General features: G+C 48.7%; 1 protein-coding gene across 10 annotated transcripts in view; it reads left to right on the top strand.

Moving 5' to 3' along the window:
- Nucleotides 1–10817: 10817 nt before the first annotated feature.
- The window catches only part of orc5 (origin recognition complex, subunit 5), a 132781-nt gene continuing 124506 nt past the window's right edge, over nt 10818–19092 (top strand). For 7 of the 10 annotated variants that reach the window (XR_005462318.1, XR_005462317.1, XR_005462316.1 and 4 more), the window contains exon 1: nt 10818–11056. The gene's annotated coding sequence lies outside the window, so the exon portion shown is untranslated. Of the gene's footprint in view, nt 11057–11080; nt 11370–19092 lie in introns of those variants that run through there. The other 3 variants (XM_038811591.1, XM_038811592.1, XM_038811593.1) reach the window with 3 other exon arrangements.

The raw sequence follows: 19092 nt of genomic DNA, 5'->3' as shown, positions 1-19092 counted from the left end.
TGGAAACCACCGCAGGAGGCACTGAAGCAGTACTACCCACGGTGCCTTTACAATATCCTCCAAATCCAATGATATGAAAGGTTCGACTGCAGCAGTCTCTCCCAAGCCAACATGTCCAGTATCGAGGCACCAATCATTCATAACTAGCTGAGTTGGGCAGAACATGTCTTTCATATGTCGGACACCAGACTCCTGAGGCGCTATTCTACTCGGAACCCACTAGTGATAGGAGTCTCTCAGGATTGTCATAATATGCACTCATATTCATAATGAGATACAGACGGGCAGTGATGGACACACACAGGAACCAATCACAACACAGAATACAGAACAACCAATCACCAGGCAGGACACTACAGGGTACATTACCAGTTAAAACAGACGAGGCAGGAAGGCTCGGCCTCGTGATAGCTGTAGCAGCAGTCAGGGTGCAATGTACAATCAGCACCTACTACACATGACACAGGGCAAGTCTGGGCAAGCCAGACCAAGGTTAGAAAGCTTAAGTTGATAGAGTGTGGACTCACAGCGAACTATGTACATTACTCGACAAGTTCAATAAAGCAGTGTTGAATCATCTACAGCGTTGGAAGCCTGTTTTCAAGTGATACTGCATCGAGTTGCAGTCCATGTTAATCCAACACAGATAACACATCATGGTACCAGGAAACTATCAACTCTAACGGACCTATCTTGAATAAATATCTTGGGAGGGGGAGCAGCCCCAAGTCGTGGTCCACATAGGTACCAACGACATAGGTAGGAAAAGGGATAGGGATGTAAGGCAGGAATTCAGGGAGCTAGGGTGGAAATTTAGATCCAGGACAAACAGAGTTATTATCTCTGGGTTGTTACCCGTACCACGTGCTAGCGAATCGAGGAATAGGGAGAGAGAGCAATTGAACACGTGGCTGCAGGGATGGTGCAGGAGGGAGGGTTCCAGATTCCTGGACAATTGGAGCTCATTCTGGGGTAGGTGGGACCTCTACAAACGGGATGGTCTACACCTAGACCAGAGGGGTACTAATATCCTGGGGGGGAGGTTTGCTAATGCTCTTCGGGAGGGTTTAAACTAGTTCAGCAGGGGATTGGGAACCTGAATTGTAGCTCCAGAACACAAGAAGCTGAGAGTAGTGAGGTCATGAGTAAGGTTTCAAAGTTGCAGGAGTGTACCGGCAGGAAGGAAGGTGGTGTAAAGTGCGTCTACTTCAATGCCAGGAGCATCCAGAATAAGGTGGGTGAGCTTGTGGCATGGGTTGGTACCTGGGACTTCGATGTTGTGGCCATTTCGGAGACATGGATAGAGCAGGGCGAGGAATGGTTGTTGCAGGTGCCGCGGTTTAGATATTTCAGTAAGCTCAGGGAAGGTGGTAAGAGAGGGGGAGGGGTGGCATTGTTAGTCAAGGATAATTTGGATAATTTGAGTCATTGTCACAGTTACTGGTGCGAGTGTCCTTTGTGGTATCTGTTACATTGAACGTTTCGTCTAGAGAATGGTGAGAATGATCTGATGTTGCATTGATGCTGGTGACATCAGTCATTTGTGGAGGATTTGATTCCTCTTCTTTGCTTTCTTGGTGCTCCTCTTCTGGAGTCAAATTCTTCACGATTTCATTTTCTTGTTGGTCTTGGTGCTCCTCTTCTGGAGTCAAAATCTTCATGATTTCTATTGACGTGGTCTCTCTGGACTCTTGGTGCTCCGCTTCTGGAGTCAAAATCTTCAAGATTTCAATTGACGTGGTCTCTCTGGACTCATGAGTGGCCATACTCTGTGCTTCTGTACAGATGAGCTGAGATCTGTCAGTCTCGCTGTGATCCTGCACCTCCTGTATGTTGAGTGTGATCACATTGTCAGTTTTTGTTTCGGAATTGTTTTTGCTCTCTTCACTTTGGGTGGTGCAAACTGTTTGTTCCAGGGTGTTGTGAGAGTTATTTGCAACTGCTGGTGTAAGTTCAGGCGTTTTTCTGTCTTTTGAGGTAAGAAAATTGGGTTTTACAGCTTTAAGTTTCTTGTTTTTAATTTTCGGGCATTTCCCTTTTAAGTAGGCGTGGTCTGGGTCCTCAGAGGTAATGACGCTTGTGACGTCATGCTTAGGAATCGATTGCGCATGCGCAAATCGGCTTGCGCATGCGCAGAACGCAAAGCGGCTGATTTTAACTGCGCATGCGCGGCTTCTGTTTCCTGCGCATGCGCAGACGCAGATTTTCGTCCTTTGTTCCCCAGAGACTGTGAAATGTGCTCAGATGCCATTTTACAGTGGTTTCAGCGTTTTTTCTTTCTAAAAAGTTCAAGTTACTTTTTCCTTTCGATCTGGACTGGATTTCAGCGTTTTGTCTTTGTGAGAAGTTCAAGTTACTTTTTCCTTTCGATCTGGACTTTTCACTCACGATTTCTAGACTGAACCCTTTCTATTCTGATAGTGATTGTTTGAGTTTTGCATAACTCAGTCCCTGTGCAGTTTGGTCTTTGAGCATAGGGTACTGTTCAAATTTCATACAGTGCTCTTCAAATTTTTTTTTAGTATTATTTCTAATTTGGTGCTCTCTTCATCTTTCAAGTATTTAAAGCAATTATATGTTTCTCTAGCTTCATGTCCTGCGATGAGCAGTGCTATTTTCATTTCGTCTGAGGCTGCTTCTAAATCATTAGCTATGATATATAAATCGAACATTTGTTTAAATCTTCTCCAGGCATTACTTAAATTACCGATTATGTTCAGCTGAGGTGGGGTTCCAACCAATATCATCGAATTAGCGAAGTCTTCCCAAGTCGAATGTCCGATAGGAGTTTTCCTTGCCATTTTGGTCTTTCTGTGTCTGCAGCTTGTGTAATCTTGTAGTAAGCGTCTGAAGCCACTCTTGGTACCATGTGTTGTTCCTTGTGTCTTAATAAAGCTCGTAGACATAAAGTTGAAGTAGATGCTTTATTGAAGTTCGTTCTCTCTTCAGTGCTTAACTTAAAGTTACATCGATGCTGCTTGTCTATGTCTTGCTACCAGTTCCCGTTCTGTGAAGTGTCCCCTGACTTCCTGTTTGTCTGTATTTATATCTCTCCCGTGCTCCCTCTAGTGCTTGCTCAGTTGTATTGCATCTACACAGATATACAATCACTACAAGGTGGATGAGGGTAAAGCAGTTGATGTGGTGTATATGGATTTCAGTAAAGCGTTTGATAAGGTTCCCACGGTAGGCTATTGCAGAAAATATGGAGGCATGGGATTCAGGGTGATTTAGCAGTTTGGATCAGAAATTGGCTAGCTGATAGAAGACAACGGGTGGTGGTTGATGGGAAATGTTCTGACTGGTGTCCAGTTACTAGTGGTGTACCACAAGGATCTGTTTTGGGGCTGCTGCTGTTTGTCATTTTTATAAATGACCTGGAGGAGGGCGTAGAAGGATGGGTGAGTAAATTTGCAGATGACACTAAAGTCGGTGGAGTTGTGGACAGTGCAGAAGGATGTTACAAGTTACAGAAGGACATAAGCTGCAGAGCTGGGCTGACAGGTGGCAAATGGAGTTTAATGCAGAAAAGTGTGAGGTGATTCATTTTGGAAGGAATAACAGGAAGACAGAGTACTGGGCTAATGGTAAGATTCTTGGTAGTGTGGACGAGCAGAGAGATCTCGGTGTCCATGCCCATAGATCCCTGAAAGTTGCCACCCAGGTTGAGAGGGTTGTTAAGAAGGCGTACGGTGTGTTAGCTTTTATTGGTAGAGGAATTGAGTTTCGGAGCCATGAGGTCATGTTGCTGTTGTACAAAACTCTGGTGCGGCCGCATTTGGAGTATTGCGTGCAGTTCTGGTCGCCACATTATAGGAAGGATGTGGACGCATTGGGAAGGGTACAGAGGAGATTTACAAGGATGTTGCCTGGTATGGAGGGAAGATCTTATGAGGAAAGGCTGAAGGACTTGAGGCTGTTTTCGTTAGAGAGAAGAAGGTTAAGAGGTGACTTAATTGAGGCATACAAGATGATCAGAGGATTAGATAGGGTGGACAGTGAGAGCCTTTTACCTTGGATGGTGATGTCCAGTCCGAGGGGACATAGCTTTAAATTGAGGGGAGATTGATATAGGACAGATGTCAGAGGTAGGTTCTTTACTCAGAGAGTAGTAATGGTGTGGAATGCCCTGCCTGCAACAGTAGTGGACTCGCCAACACTAAACGTCATTGGATAGGCATATGGACGATAAGGGAATAGTGTAGAGGGACTTTAGAGGGGTTTCACAACATCGAGGACCGAAGGGCCTGTACTGCGCTGTAATGTTCTATGTTCTATGTAAATATGAAACACCCGGAAAAGCAAGTAGCAAACAGCCAGCGGTATGGAAAAGATGCAGCTCCGGATTTCCGGCAACCTTAGGTCTTCAGACAGAAGTTCCTCCTACACCTCACAGCATCTGACCTTGAGGAAGCATCAGATGCCAGGAAAATCTCGCTGCTCCTGGCGACGGTGGGGTATCATGCCATCCAGATCTTTAACTCGCTCACATTTGCCCAAGGAGAAGATAAAGCAAAGTTCCAGACCATTCTGCAAAAATTCAACAGCGACATGTGAAGTTGAGGTGAATGAGAGCTTTGAACGGTACATCTTCCAACAGAGGCTTCAGGGTAAGGACGAACCTTTTCACTCCTTTTTGACCCATCTCCGCATCTTAGCGCAGTCAAGTAACTATGACTCGACTGTTGACTCCATGATCTGGGATCAGATCGTTTTCAGGGTCCATTCCGACTCCCTGCGGGAGCAGCTCCTTAAAATAAAACGTATTACCCTTCCAATCGCCATTGAAACGTGCGTTGCTCATGAACATGCCAGAAATTGCTACTCCCAAATCAAGGCAGTAGAAACGGCAAAACTAGCCTCCCACGAGGCAGTAACTGTACAGGCCATCGCTAGGCTGCAGGGCCTGAACATTGAAGAGAGTGGCCGTTTCGTGGGATTCAGTGGCCGTTTCGCAGGCTTTCCACAGGGCCCCGCGCAGGCGCACCGCGACTGGGAGGACAATGCGGCCGAAAACCCTACTGCGCATGTCCAAACGTCGGCCGACCGCACTGCGCATGCATGAAGGCGCACGGAATGCACTGACATCAGCGTCATGACGTGCCGAAGTTGTGGCTCCACCCACTTAAAGCGGCAATGCCCAGCCAAAGGAAGGCAATGTCTCCAATGTGGAAAGCCTGACCATTATGCGGCCTTATGTAGGTCTGCTCCTCTGGTCAAAAGCCAGCAATGCCAGCAGCAACGCAGACCTGTCCACTGGATAAAGCAAGGCATGCAGGACTCTGATCCCAAAAGCCCAACGGACCCAAATGGTGACTGCCTCGAGTCTCCATATCAGGTGGGCATTATCACCACACATGAGAATGTCTCCTCCCAATCCTAAGTGTGGATTCTGATGACAAATGGCGCGCTGTCGTTAAAGTGAATTAGTGCATAATCCAATTCAAACTGGACACTGGCGTGTCTGCAAACCTCATATCCCGGGCAGACCTCAGCAGCATCCGAGACCAACCCAAAATTCTTCCACCAGCCTGCCAGCTCCTTGATTACAATGGCAATGCCATAGCTGCTAGTGGACTATGTCATCTAGTTGTATTCCACAAGGCAATCACGGCAACGTTGAGATTCGAGATTGTCAGGTCTGACAAGGCATCCCTGCTCGGTGCCCGTGCATGTAAACTCCTTAATCTGGTACAGCGAATCCATGCCATGTCCTCTGCACCTCCGACTGCCTCATCTCATGTGAATCTACAGGCTGACATAGATGACATCCTCACGCAATATCCCGATGTGTTCGATGGGATAGGCACGCTCTCGTATTGCTACAAAATACTACTCAAGACAGATGCCACCCCAGTCATTCATGCACCACGCCGGGTGCCGGCTCCTCTAAAGGATCACTTAAAAGCTCAGCTGCAAGAGCTCCAAAGCCAGGGTATAATCTCAAGGGTCACGGAACCAACAGACTAGGTCAGCTCCATGGTCTGCGTGAAGAAGCCCTCAGGCGAAATACGAATCTGTATCGATCCCAATGACCTCAATCGCAACATCATGAGGGAGCACTACCCGATCCTGAAGCGGGAAAAATTAACCTCTGAGATGGCACACGCCAAATTCTTTACCAAGCTGGACGCCTCACGTGGATTCTGGCAGATACAACTGGACGACTCCAGCAGGAATCTCTGCACGTTTAACACTCCATTCGGCAGGTACTGTTACAACCGCATGACTTTCGGTATCATTTCAGCCTCCGAGGTCTTTCACCGCATAATGAAGCAAATGATGGCGGGCATCGAGGGTGTGCGAGTCTATGTGGATGATGTGAAAATCTGGTCCACGACCCCTGAGGAGCACATAGATCGGCTCAAACAGGTCTTTAAAAGGGTCCACGAGAATGGCCTCAGCTAAACAGGGCCAAATGCTCATTTGGTCTGTCTTCAATCAAATTCTTGGGCAACCAAATATCCCAACAGGGTGTGCAACCTGATTCCGACAAAGTAACGGCAATCAATGCGATGAAGACCCCAGAGGACAAAAAGGCGGTACTACGCTTCCTGGGGATGGTGAATTTTCTGGGAAAACTCATTCCTAACATGGCATCCCACACCACAGCCCTCCGGCATCAAGTAAAAAAGTATTCCAGTACAGTATTCCAGTGGACACCAACACATCAAGCGGAGTGGATGGAGCTCAAGGCAAAGCTCACCACGGCCCCAGTCCTGGCGTTCTTTGACCCGACCAAGGAAAGGAAAATATCTATGGACGCAAGCCAGGATGGCATTGGTCCGGTGCTCCTCCAGAAAGATGACTCCTCGTCCTGGGCTCCAGTGGCATATTCATCCAGGGCCATGACTCCGACCGAGCAAAGGTACGCACAGATTGAGAAGGAGTGCCTGGGTCTCCTACCAGGAATCATTAAATTCCACGATTACGTATACGATCTGCCAAAGTTCACGGTGGAAACAGACCACTGACCCTTAGTCCACATTATCCAAAAGGACTTAAACGACATGACTACAGCACATTCTTCTGCGACTCCGCCGATATGATTTCGACCTCGTCTACACACTGGGCAAGGAGCTGATAATCGTGGATGCCCTATCTAGATCCATCACCACGCCCTGCGAACATGTAGACTTAATTCGCCAAATCGAGGCACAGGTGCAGATGTGCGCCAGCAACTTCCCGGCCACTGATGAACGTGTCGTCCAGATACGAGCAGAAACTGCCAGAGACCCTCTGCTGCAAAGGGTAATGCATCACCTCGCTAATGGGTGGTGTAAGGAGCAATGCCCCAGTTTTTTTATGTCAAGGATGATTTGACGGTTGTTGAAGGGATCATTCTGAAACTGGATTGAATTGTTATCCTCCGCAGCATGCAGGCCATGGTGCTCAAGTAGATCCATGAGGGGCAGCACGGTGGCGCAGTGGGTTAGCCCTGCAGCCTCACGGCGCCGAGGTCCCAGCTTCGATCCTGGCTCTGGGTCACTGTCTGTGTGGAGTTTGCACATTCTCCCCGTGTTTGCGTGGGTTTCGCCCCCACAACCCAAAAAATGTGCAGGCTAGGTAAATTGGCCACACTAAATTGCCCCTTAATTGGAAAAAAATGAATTGGATACTCTAAATTTATTTTTAAAAAGTAGATCCATGAGGGTCACCTTGGAGTCGAGAAATGCTGACGCAGAGCTCGGCAGGCAGATTACTGCCCTGGGATCAGCCAGGACATCTCCAATATGGTCCTTCATTGCACCACATGCCAGAGATTCCAACCATCTCAGCCCAAGGAGATGCTCCAACAACATGAGCTTGTGACCTCTCCGTGGTCCAAGGTGGGAATAGGCCTCTTTCACACAAATGGGCGTAACTATGTACTTCTGATCGATTATTTTTCAAACTACCCAGAAGTTGTGACGCTGTCGGACCTCACGTCAAAATCTGTCATCAAGGCCTGCGAGGAGACGTATACCACTCACAGTGATGAGCGATAACGGTCCATGTTTCCACAGCCAAGAGTGGTCCAACTTTGCACAATCCTACCACTTCAAACATGTCACATCCAGTCCCCACTACCCGCAGTCAAACGGGAAGGTGGAAAAAGGGGTCCACATTGTCAAGCAGCTGCTCCACAAGGCTGCAGACTCTGCATCTGATTTCCACCTTGCACTTTTGGCATAAAGGGCAACCCCCTCTGTCGACGGGTCTGTCTCTGGCTCAACTACTCGTGAATCGCAACCTGTGGACAACTGTTCCAGCCATCCACGTTCCAGACCTTGATCACCTCCCGGTGCTAAGAAAAGTGCAGCGACTCAGGGACCAGCAGAAGAGCACGTATGATGCTCATGCCACTGATTTGCCTGTGCTGGCTCCAGAAGATGTTGTTCGCATCAAGCTGCCTGAGGGAGGTTGGTCAGCCCCAGCTGTTGTTCTAGGAGACGCTGCCCCCAGGTCTTTCGTTGTTCGCATGGCTGATGGCTCCATTCTCAGGCGCAACAGAAGGGCACTGCGCAAAGTTGCCTGCCCACCACCACCTGACCACACCCCTCCGTATGTCGAGGCGCCTCCTCCGGACATTTCAAACTACGAGCCCGCCAATCTGGCAGTAATCCCGCCTGTCGAGACGCCGGCGTACCCCTGCCACCTCTGAGGCAGTTGACACAAATCCGCCGTCCACCACAAAGACTGGACTTATAGACTTTAACTGTGTAAATTTTGTTCACCTTGTTCTGTCTATGCACGATAGACACCTTCCCATGTATATATGTTCACTCACTCACCATTTTTCACAGTCACACATGTAAATATAAGCACACAGCCACAAGCATCCAAACTTTATTTAAAAAGGGGAGATGTCATAATATGCACTCATGTTCATAATGAGATACAGACAGGCTGTGATGGACACACACAGGAACCAATCACCACATAGAATACAGAACAACCAATCACCAGGCAGGACACTACAGGGTACATTACCTGTATAAAACACACGAGGCAGGAAGGCTCGGCATCTTCGTAATGGTGATAGCTGTAGCAGCAGTCAGGGTGCAGTGTACAGTCAGCACCTACTACACATGGCACAGGGCAAGTCTGGGCAAGCTAGACCAAGGTTATCAAGCTTAGATTAATAGAGTGTGGACTCACAGCGAACTATGTACATTACTCGGCAAGTTCAATAAAGCAGTGCTGAACCATCTACAGCGTTGGAAGCCTGTTTTCAAGTGATACTGTTGCAGTCCATGTTAATCCAACACAGATAACACATCAAGGACAAGAGACATTTTGGGCATGTCCTCAAAGCAGCCCTATAGAGGCTGAACATCCCTGTCAACTTATGGGAGTCCCTGGTTTGTGACCTACCAAAATGGAGAAGGTTCATTCAGGAAGGCACTGAGCTCATTGAGAGACTTTTTTGGGAACAAACATAGGCAACATTGAGGCGCACACACCTCCCAACAATCTATCTACCTGATCCTCCACAACCTGCCCCATATGTGTCAGAGTCTGCAGATCATACAGTGGACTTAGCAGCCATTTCAGAACCCATCAAGCTGGAATGGAAGCACGTGATCCTTGACCCCAAGGAACTGCCTAAAAAGCATAATAAAAGGAAGAATAACATTAAAGCATAGGGGTTTAAAAAGTACACATCGTTAGAAAAGTCAAACACCAGTGGGATGTATTTAAAACTGATTAATTTAGACATTTCTAAAGATTGTCTCAAGGAAGTCATGTGAACAAAGAACAAAGAAAAGTACAGCACACGAACAGGCCCTTCGGCCCTCCAAGCCCGTGCCGATCATGCTGCCCGTCTAAACTAAAATCTTCTACACTTCCTGGGTCCGTATCCCTCTATTCCCATCCTATTCATGTATTTGTCAAGATGCCCCTTAAATGTCACTATCGTCCCTGCTTCCACCACCTCCTCCGGCAGCGAGTTCCAGGCACCCACTACCCTCTGTGTAAAAAAACTCGCCTCATACATCTCCTCTAAACCTTGCCCCTCACACCTTAAACTTATGCCCCCTAGTAATTAACCCTCTACCCTGGGGAAAAGCCTCTGACTATCCACTCTGTCTATGCCCCTCATAATTTTGTAGACCTCTATCAGGTCGCCCCTCAACCTCCATTGTTCCAGTGAGAACAAACTGAGTTTATTAAACCACTCCTCATAGCTAATGCCCTCCATACCAGGCAACATCCTGGTAAATCTCTTCTGCACCCTCTCTAAAACCTCCACATCCTTCTTGTAGTATGGCGATCAGAATTGAACACTATACTCCAAATGTGGCCTAACTAAGGTTCTATACAGCTGCAACATGACTTGCCAATTCTTATACACAATGCCCCGGCCAATGGAGGCAAGCATGCCGTATGCCTTCTTGACTACCTTCTCCACCTGTGTTGCCCCTTTCAGTGACCTGTGGACCTGTACACTTAGATCTCTCTGACTTTCAATACTCTTGATATATATATATATGAAAATCGCTTATTGTCACGAGTAGGCTTCAATGAAGTTACTGTGAAAAGCCCCTAGTCGCCACATTCCGGCGCCTGTTCGGGGAGGCTGGTATGGGAATCGAACCGTGCTGCTGGCCTGCTTTAAAAGCCAGCGATTTAGCTCAGTGAGCTAAACCAGCCCCTATATCTATGTATACATAGAGTTGTAGTTCTTCTGTCATTCAATCTCTCTTGCCTTCCCCCATCACAAACCTTCCTTTTATCCCTCTTCTCAAACGCACACCTTGCTCAAAACCTATTACATTTCCAACTTTCCCCAGCTCTGATGAAAGGTCATTGACCTGAAACATTAACTCTGCTCCTCTCTCCACAGATGCTGCCAGACCTGCCGAATATTTCCAGCATTTTCTTGTTTCTGCTCTTTTTTTTCAGCGTGTCCTCTCAGGGCAAGTTCTTCAATGTGGGAACTACAACCCCCGCCGTGCACCGCGCCCCGCCGCGGGGTTGAAGTTCACCCAAGGAGGATTTGGCGCGCGAGCGAGTGGACCGGAAAGGGTGAACGTGGTAACGGTGCCCGGCGGCCTGGGAGAGATCAACGGTAAAAACAATGGGATTAGGGCGGCGGAGCCGGAGACATTGAGTTAGTCGGGTGTTTGACGGCTTTCCCCCTAGTGAGCGAGGGACAGAAGGCATGTGGTTTTTGGAACAAATCCCCAAAACAAAAAAATGTGTGCAAACTGAAGCGAAGTTTTTGTTTCATCCACTTATTGAATCCGGCGGCCGACCGACTTTTTTAAGGTTTAAAAAGCGCCCGAATGATTCGGCTGTGGCTCGGTTTTAAGAGTGCGAGGTGCGTTTTTTAATAAGATGACATTTGAACTAAAGATGCCTTGTGCAAGTGAGGTAAACGAGCAAGTAAAGGCTGCATTGATGGGGCAGGCATCACTGATGTGTTTCCTGTCACCTGTTCGACCTTTTAAAGGAAGCTTTCAGCAAAACCTGGGTTCTCAAACAAAACTTCATTTCAGTTTCTGGGAATGGACTCTGGGTGTCTCGAATAGTGATTTCGATGCATGGACACATTAAAAAAAACAGAAAACGTTGGAAATGCTCAGCAGGCGTGCAGGATTTGTGGAGGGATAAACTGCTAACTTTTTTGGACCTGTGATCTTTCATCGGAATTGAGAAAACTTTGTGTTCTTCCAGGAATGCCCACCTTGAAGATGTTTTGCCTTTCTCCCGAACGCAATTCCCATTTGTCTCCTCTACCTTGTTCATGGCTTACTATTCCACCCCCCCCCCCCCCCCCCCCACATTGTGTCTCCTGCCCTCCACCTTACCACAGACCTTCCCATCTTTCGCTTACCCAAAACTCATTAAATTTCAAACTTTTCTCCTCTCCTCATGAGCGGTCACAGCCCTGAAATGTTAACTCTTTTTCTTTCTCCACAGATACAGTCAGACCTGAATATTACCACCATTTTCTGTTTTTATTTATTTTTCTGGCATCTGTAACAATAATAATTGCTTATTGTCACAAGTAGGCTTCAATGAAGTTACTGTGAAAAGCCCCTAGTTGCCACGTTCCGGCACTTGTTCGGGGAGGCTGGTACGGGAATTGAACCCGCGCTGCTGCCTTGTTCTGCATTAGCCCACTGTGCTAAACCAGCCCCTATTATTTTGCTTGAATGAAAATAGTAATTTGATCCACCAACCCCACTTCTACAGATGATGAGCCATGTTGTGGTTTAAATTACAATGGAAATTTTGGCAGATAAAATAGTTAAATAAAATGTTGTATATTTACCATTCTTGATGCCTGATTAGTTGCATGCCCAAGGCACTGATACGTGCCAGTTGCCTACTTGTGTTCTGAATTCTGCTCTTGAATAACCATGTTGCAGAAACACACCGTACCCTGTGACATAAACACGACCTACCTGTTCGATCACAGAACCACGTAGCCAACAGTTGCATCCATTTCAAATTTATTATATTGTTAGAATAAATGATTCCTAACATAATTGTTCCACTAGTTTTGCATGTGTTTTTACCTCCGGATTCCCCCAGCAATTATCCCTAAGTGTCTTATGTATCCTGATGACACCCAGCTGTATACCTCTATTTTTTTTAAACAAACAATTTTATTGAGGTATTTTTTGGCATTGTAAACCGTTACAGATTACAGAAATATGCAAACAACAACGGAAAACCAACACTTCAACCAAACCATAGTGCACATAACCGCTCCTCTCCAATAAACACTACCTGCCTAATTATCCCTCCTACTGTACTCTAACCCCCCCACCACCCTGCTGACGTTCAATCTCCCGCGAAGAAGGCGATGAATGGTTGCCACCTTCGGGCGAACCCTAGTACAGATCCCCTCAAGGCGAACTTGATTTTTTCCATACCCAAAAAACTCGACATGTCCGAAAGCCATAGTTCGGTCTTTGGGGGCTTTGAGTCCCTCCATGCCAGCAGTGTTCGTCGCCGGGCTATCAGGGAAGCAAAGGCCAGAACATTGGCCTCTTTCTCCTCCTGGACTCCCGGGTCTCCTGAAACCCTGAAAATTGCCACCTCTGGACTCATCACCACCCTTGTTTTCAGTACCCGGGACATGACACCCGCAAATCCTTCCCAGTACCCCCTACCTAAGCTTAGGGCATGCCCAAAACATGTGTACGTGGTTCGCTGGTCCTCCCGCGCATCTAGCGCACTTGTCCTCAACCCCAAATAATTTGCTCATCCGAGCCACCGTCATGTGGGCCCCGTGTACGACCTTAAACTGAATCAGGCTGAGCCTGGCACTTGTTGCGGTTGAGTTTACCCTACCCAGGGCTTCCGTCCATACCCAGTCCTCCATCTCCCCACCGTGTTCCTCCTCCCATTTGAGTTTCAGTTCCTCCATCTGGGACTCTTTCCCCCTTCATGAGCACTTTGTAGATATCCGAGACTCTACACTTGCCTCCTTCTTCTCGAGAGACTATTCTGTCCTGGATCCCTATTGGCGGGAGGCGTGGGAAGGATGGGACTTGTCTGCGTATAAAGTCCCACACTTGTAAGTACCTAAAGCCATTTCCCCATACCAGCCCAAATTTCTCCAACGCCCTCAAGCTCGCAAAGCTCCCCTCCAGGAACATATCGCCCACCCTCCTCACCCCGGCCACCGCCATGTTCGAAACCCACCCTCCATGTTCCCGGGGGCGAATCGATGGTTATCACATATTGGAGCCCAGACCGATGCACCCACGTCCCCTACATGTGTCCTCCACTGGCCCCATATCCGCAGGGCCGCCCCCCACTACCGGCTTGGTGGGAGTACCTGGCCGGCAAAAGCAGTAGGGGAGCCGTGACCGGGACTGCCAAGCTGGTGCCCCTGCACGAAGCCACCTCCACCCGCTCTCAAATAGACCCGTACCCACCATCCATTTCCTTATCATGGCTATGTTAGCCGCCCAGTAATAGTCGATCAGATTCGGCAACACCAGTCCCCCTTCGCTGCGGTTCCTTTCCAGCATCGCCTTCCTCACCCGCGGGGATTTTCCCGCCCAGACAAAGCTCATACTGATTTTGCTGGTCCTTTTGAAGAAGGACCGTGGGATAAAGATCAGGAGGCACTGAAAAATGAACAGAAATCTTAGGAGGATTGTCATCTTTACCGTCTGCACCCTCCCCACAAGTGATAACGGGAGTGCATCCCATCTCTGAAACTCCCTCTTCATTTGTTCCACAACTCTAGTCAAATTTAACTTGTGTAACCTGCCCCAGTCTCGTGCCACCTGTATCCCCAAGTATCGGAAACTTTCCCAGTCTAAACCAGCCTAAATGGCAGCTCCTTCAGCCTATTCTCCTGGCCCCTTGCCTGCACTACAAATATCTCACTCTTGGTCATATTTAATTTGTACCCTGAGAACTGGCCAAACTTTCTCAGTGTTTCCAGTATATTGTCCATCCTGGCCAGTGGGTCCGATACGTACAGGAGCAGGTAATCCGCATAGAGAGAGACCTTGTGGCCCCCCCTGCCCCCCGTAGTCATTCCCTTCCACCCCTTTGCAGCTCTCGGCGCAATCGCCAATGGTTCTATGGCCAGCGCGAACAGCAACGGAGCAAGTGGGCATCCCTGTCTGGTCCCGTGATGTAGTCTGAAATAATCTGACGTCGTCCTGTTTGTCCTTACACTAGCTTTTGGGGTCTGCTACAATAGTCTGACCCAATTAACCAGTCCCTCCCCGAACCCAAACCGTCCGAGTACCTCCCACAAATAGTCCCACTCCACCCGGTCAAAGACCTTCTCAGCGTCTATTGCCACCACTACCTCCACCTCCTTGCCCGTTGGGGGCATCATAATCACATTGAGCAATCTTCTCAAGTTGGCTGTCAGCTGTCTGCCTTTAACAAACCCTGTTTGGTTGTCCCCAATCACCTACGGTACACAGTCCTCAATTCTAATCGGCAGGAGCTTGGCTTCCACATTAATCAGGGAGATTGGCCTGTATGACCCGCAGGATTCCGGGTCCTTGTCCCGCTTTAATATCAGCGAGATGGTGGCCTGCGACATCATCGGAGGTAGGGTCCCTCTGTCCCTCGCCTCATTAAAAATCCTGGTCAGCACCAGCCCCACTATCTCCAAGAACTTTTTGTAGAACTCTACCGGGTATCCATCCGGTCCCGGGACTTTACCAGACTGCATGGCCTTTAGGCCCCCCAGTACCTCCTTCGCTCTAATCGGGGCCCCCAGCCCATCCACTAGTCCCCTGCCCACTTTTTGGGAAGGTTAGTCCGTCCAGGAACTGTTTCATCTCCTCCGGGGGTTCTGAAGTGTAGAGCTTACTATAAAAGTCCCGAAATACCTTATTCAGTCCTGGCGGGTCCTCCACTCTGCTCCCCTTCCCGTCCACCACCCTACTTATTTCCCTGGCCGCCTCCCTCCTCCTGAGTCGCTGCGCCAGCAATCTGCTAGCCTTCTCCCCAGGCTCATACACCACTCCCCTTGCCTTCCTAAGTTGTCCCACGGCTCTACTCGTAGATAGCACTCCCATTTCTGCCTGCAGTCTCCGTCTCTCCCTGAGTAGGTGCTCCCCCGGGGACCCCGCATGCTCCTCGTCTATCCGGTGGATCTCCTTAACCAATCTATCCATTTCTGCTCTGTCCGTCCTATCTCTGAGCCTGAATTAAGATCAGCTCCCCCCTCACTACTGCCTTCAGCACCTCCCACTGGGTCGCTGCTGAAACCTCCCCGTATCGTTCACATGCAGGTCATTTTGCATACACTTCTGCAATCTCTCACCTAGCCCCTCCTCCGACAGCAATCCTACGTCTAACCTCCATTGCAGACGTTGATAATTCTCCCTGCAGGTCCACCCAATGTGGGGCATGGTCCGAAATAGTGATCGCCGAGTATTCCGTATTTTTTTACCTCCCCTAAACAGTCCCTGTTCATGATAAAAAAATTGATCCTCGAGTAAACATGTGAACATGCGAGTAAAACGAATATCCCCTTCCCGTCGGCCGTCTGGCTCTCCATGGGTCTACTGCCCCCATTTGCTCCATGAACCCTTTCAGCTCCCTTGCCATTGCTGGGAGCCTACCCGTTCTGGGACATGACTGGTCTAGACCCGGGTTGAGGACCGTATTGAAGTCCCCCCCCCCCCCCCCCCCCCCCCCACATTATCAACTTGCGTGAGTCTAGGTCTGGGATTTTCCCCAGCACTCCTTTAATAAAGTCAGCGTCGTCCCAATTCGGAGCATATATATTCACCAGCACCACTCTCCTCTCCTCCAGCTTGCCCCTGACCATAAGGAATCTGTCCCCGCCGTCTGCGACTACGCCCTCCACCTCAAATTTAACCCGCTTATTGATCATAATTGCTATGATACAAGTCCAAGCCCGAGTGGAAGACCTGGCTGATCCAGCTCTTCCTTAGTCTAATCTGGTCAGACACTTTCAAATGTGTCTCCTGCAACATAATTACGTCCGCCTTTAGAGCCCGCAAGTGTGCGAACACACGTGCCCTTTTGACTGGCCCGTGTAGTCCTCTGACATTCCAGGTGATCAGCCTGGTTCCCCCCCCCCGCGCTGGTCAATCATAACCCTTCTTGGGCCCGCTCCCGGCCCAAGTGCCGCGCCTCTCTTGGTTCGCCTCTTGGCAGTTTCCACCCCCAACCTCCTCTCCAATACCTACTTCAGACCCCTCCCACATCAGCAGAATAACCCCCCCTCCCCAGCAACATCTCCCGATAACGCCACCCCTGCCAAATACTGGCTGTATAGACACCCCCCACCTGACTCCCTTGACTAGCCAATCTGCCAGCCCGATGACTCATCCTTCCGGCGCTCACTTGTCTCACTCTCATTGTTTCCCCGACTCATCCCCCCACTCATCAACACACCACCCCCCGTTCTGACCTACTGGAGCAGTCACACTAAAATGGGAAAGATCAAACGAGATGGGGGACATCAAACAGCAAAGTGAAGCTGCTCCAGGTGTAATACAGTTCCACTTGTGTAAACAGATGAGTGTTAACACACGTCCTTTTCTGAGCATTAATAAAGTAACAACATAGTACCTGTATAACACCCACCCAAAACAAAATAAAAACCCACAACCAAAAACTTTAATCCCCATTGCTTACCGGCCACCTTTATGTTACAGTAAAGGCTCCAACAAACAAAAAGAGCACGACAAAAGGTAAAAGAAAGCAAGAGGGGGATCTCCTCCACACCCCGTAGGCAAAAGCTGCCAAAAATACACCACAAGGCACCTTTAAAGCAGTAAACAGTCGACCGTCAGTCCAGGCACAGTAGGCATCCCCCCAGACAATAACTCTCGGACTCTAGCTTGAGCCCGTGGGTCCATTTTGCGGGACCAGCCCCGATCCCTTGCGAAGTCCATCGCTTCTTCGGGATCGGAGAAGTAGTGGTGTTGACCCTGATGCGTGACCCAAAGACGAGCCGCGAAGAGCAGACCAAACTTCACATGCTTTTTAAACAAAGCCTCCTTAACTTGTTTAAAGGCTGCTCGACGCCTGGCCACCTCCTGGCTTAGGTCCTGATAGATGCTCCTAGCGCTCTTTGCCCATTGCAACACCCGCTCCTTATCCGTGAACTTGTGGAACCTGATCACCATTGGACGGGGGGGGATCCCTGGATGCATCTACCTCGCCTGTACTCTATGTGCCCCCTCCAGCTCCAGCGGTCGCGGAAAGCCGTCAGTCCCCATCAGCTGCAGCAGCAGGTCAGCCACAAACGCTGTGGCATTATCACCCTCAGCTCCCTCCGGGAGGCCAATGATCCTCAAATTTTGTCTGCGGCCTCTGTTTTCCAGCTCCTCTACTCTGTCCAGCAGTTTCCTCTGCCTCTCCAACCCATTGACTTCTAGTGCCGCAACCATCCGCGTGTCGGCCTGCTCCTCCACCGCTTCCCCCAGCTCCTTAACTTTTTTGTCCTGGGCATCCAATCTCTGGTTCAATTGATCCACTGCCTTCTGAAGTGGGTCCAAGTTATCCCGCTTCAACTCTTCAAAACTGCTCTTAATCACCTGCAGCATGTTTTCCAGCACTTGCTGGATCGCCGAGTCCGAGGCCCGTAGGTCCGCTATCTTTGCTCCTGGGTCAGCTTTCACTGCACTTTGCCTTTGTCCTTTTCTCTCCCGTTTTCGCTGCTTCCTGCTCTCCAGTGGTTCCATGCAGCTCTGCCCGTTACTCAGCCCCTCTGTGGCCGTCTTTCCAGTGCTCAGCAGTCCCGAAAAAACCGGGGAACCAGGTCCACAACTCCCGTCGGAGTGAGAGCCACCGAATTCGCGGCTTACTCACTCATCGCCGCCACCGGAAATCATTGTATACCTCTATTTTGACCTATCCACTGCTACTGTGTTGTCAGATTGCTTATCTGACATCCAATTCGTCTAGTGTTTTTTCCAGTTAAACATAGGGAAGACCGCTGTCTTCAATTTCTTCCACAAACTTTATACCCGAACAGGCGCCGGAATGTGGCGACTAGGGGCTTTTCACAGTAACTTCATTGAAGCCTACTCGTGACAATAAGCGATTTTCAATTTCAATTTTCAATTTCAATTCCATCGTACTCCCCAGTAATTGAATATTGTTGAAATGTGAGTTTGGCTAAGCTTTTGATCCTGTATCCTCTCTAACACAAAGGTAAACTACAAGTGCGCTATGCCCCAATCACCCATGGCTGAATTAAATTGGCTCCTAGTGCTTCCAATTAAAAATTCTCATTTTTTGTGTTTGAATCCCTTAATGCCCTTGCTCCACCTTCTGTGTTTTTCCCACTACGGATGCTTGTGCAGTCACTTCCCTCAGCCAAACTATTTGGCCTTCAGTTCCAAGCTCTGGAAATCCCTCCTTTAACCTCAGCCCTCTTTTTGGGATACATCTTAAACCTTCCACATTACCTTTCATGCAGCTCTCTATATTGACCGAGTATTGATTTATTTTTACTGATTATGCTTCTCTGGGAGCACCTTAGGTTGTTTTCCTATGTTCAAGGTAATCTATGAATGCAAATAGTTGTAATTATGCAGCAGAGAGTAACTGGACTGCAGATCCCCCAAAAATCTAGAAATTAAATGGTGCCATATGAAACTAGGCAGCATGATTAATTTAAGAATA

This window comes from Scyliorhinus canicula, chromosome 11, assembly GCF_902713615.1.
Source record: "Scyliorhinus canicula chromosome 11, sScyCan1.1, whole genome shotgun sequence".
NCBI lineage: Eukaryota > Metazoa > Chordata > Chondrichthyes > Carcharhiniformes > Scyliorhinidae > Scyliorhinus > Scyliorhinus canicula.
The sequence above is the reverse complement of the archived record's forward strand: the minus strand, read 5'-3'. Positions and strand labels throughout refer to the sequence as shown.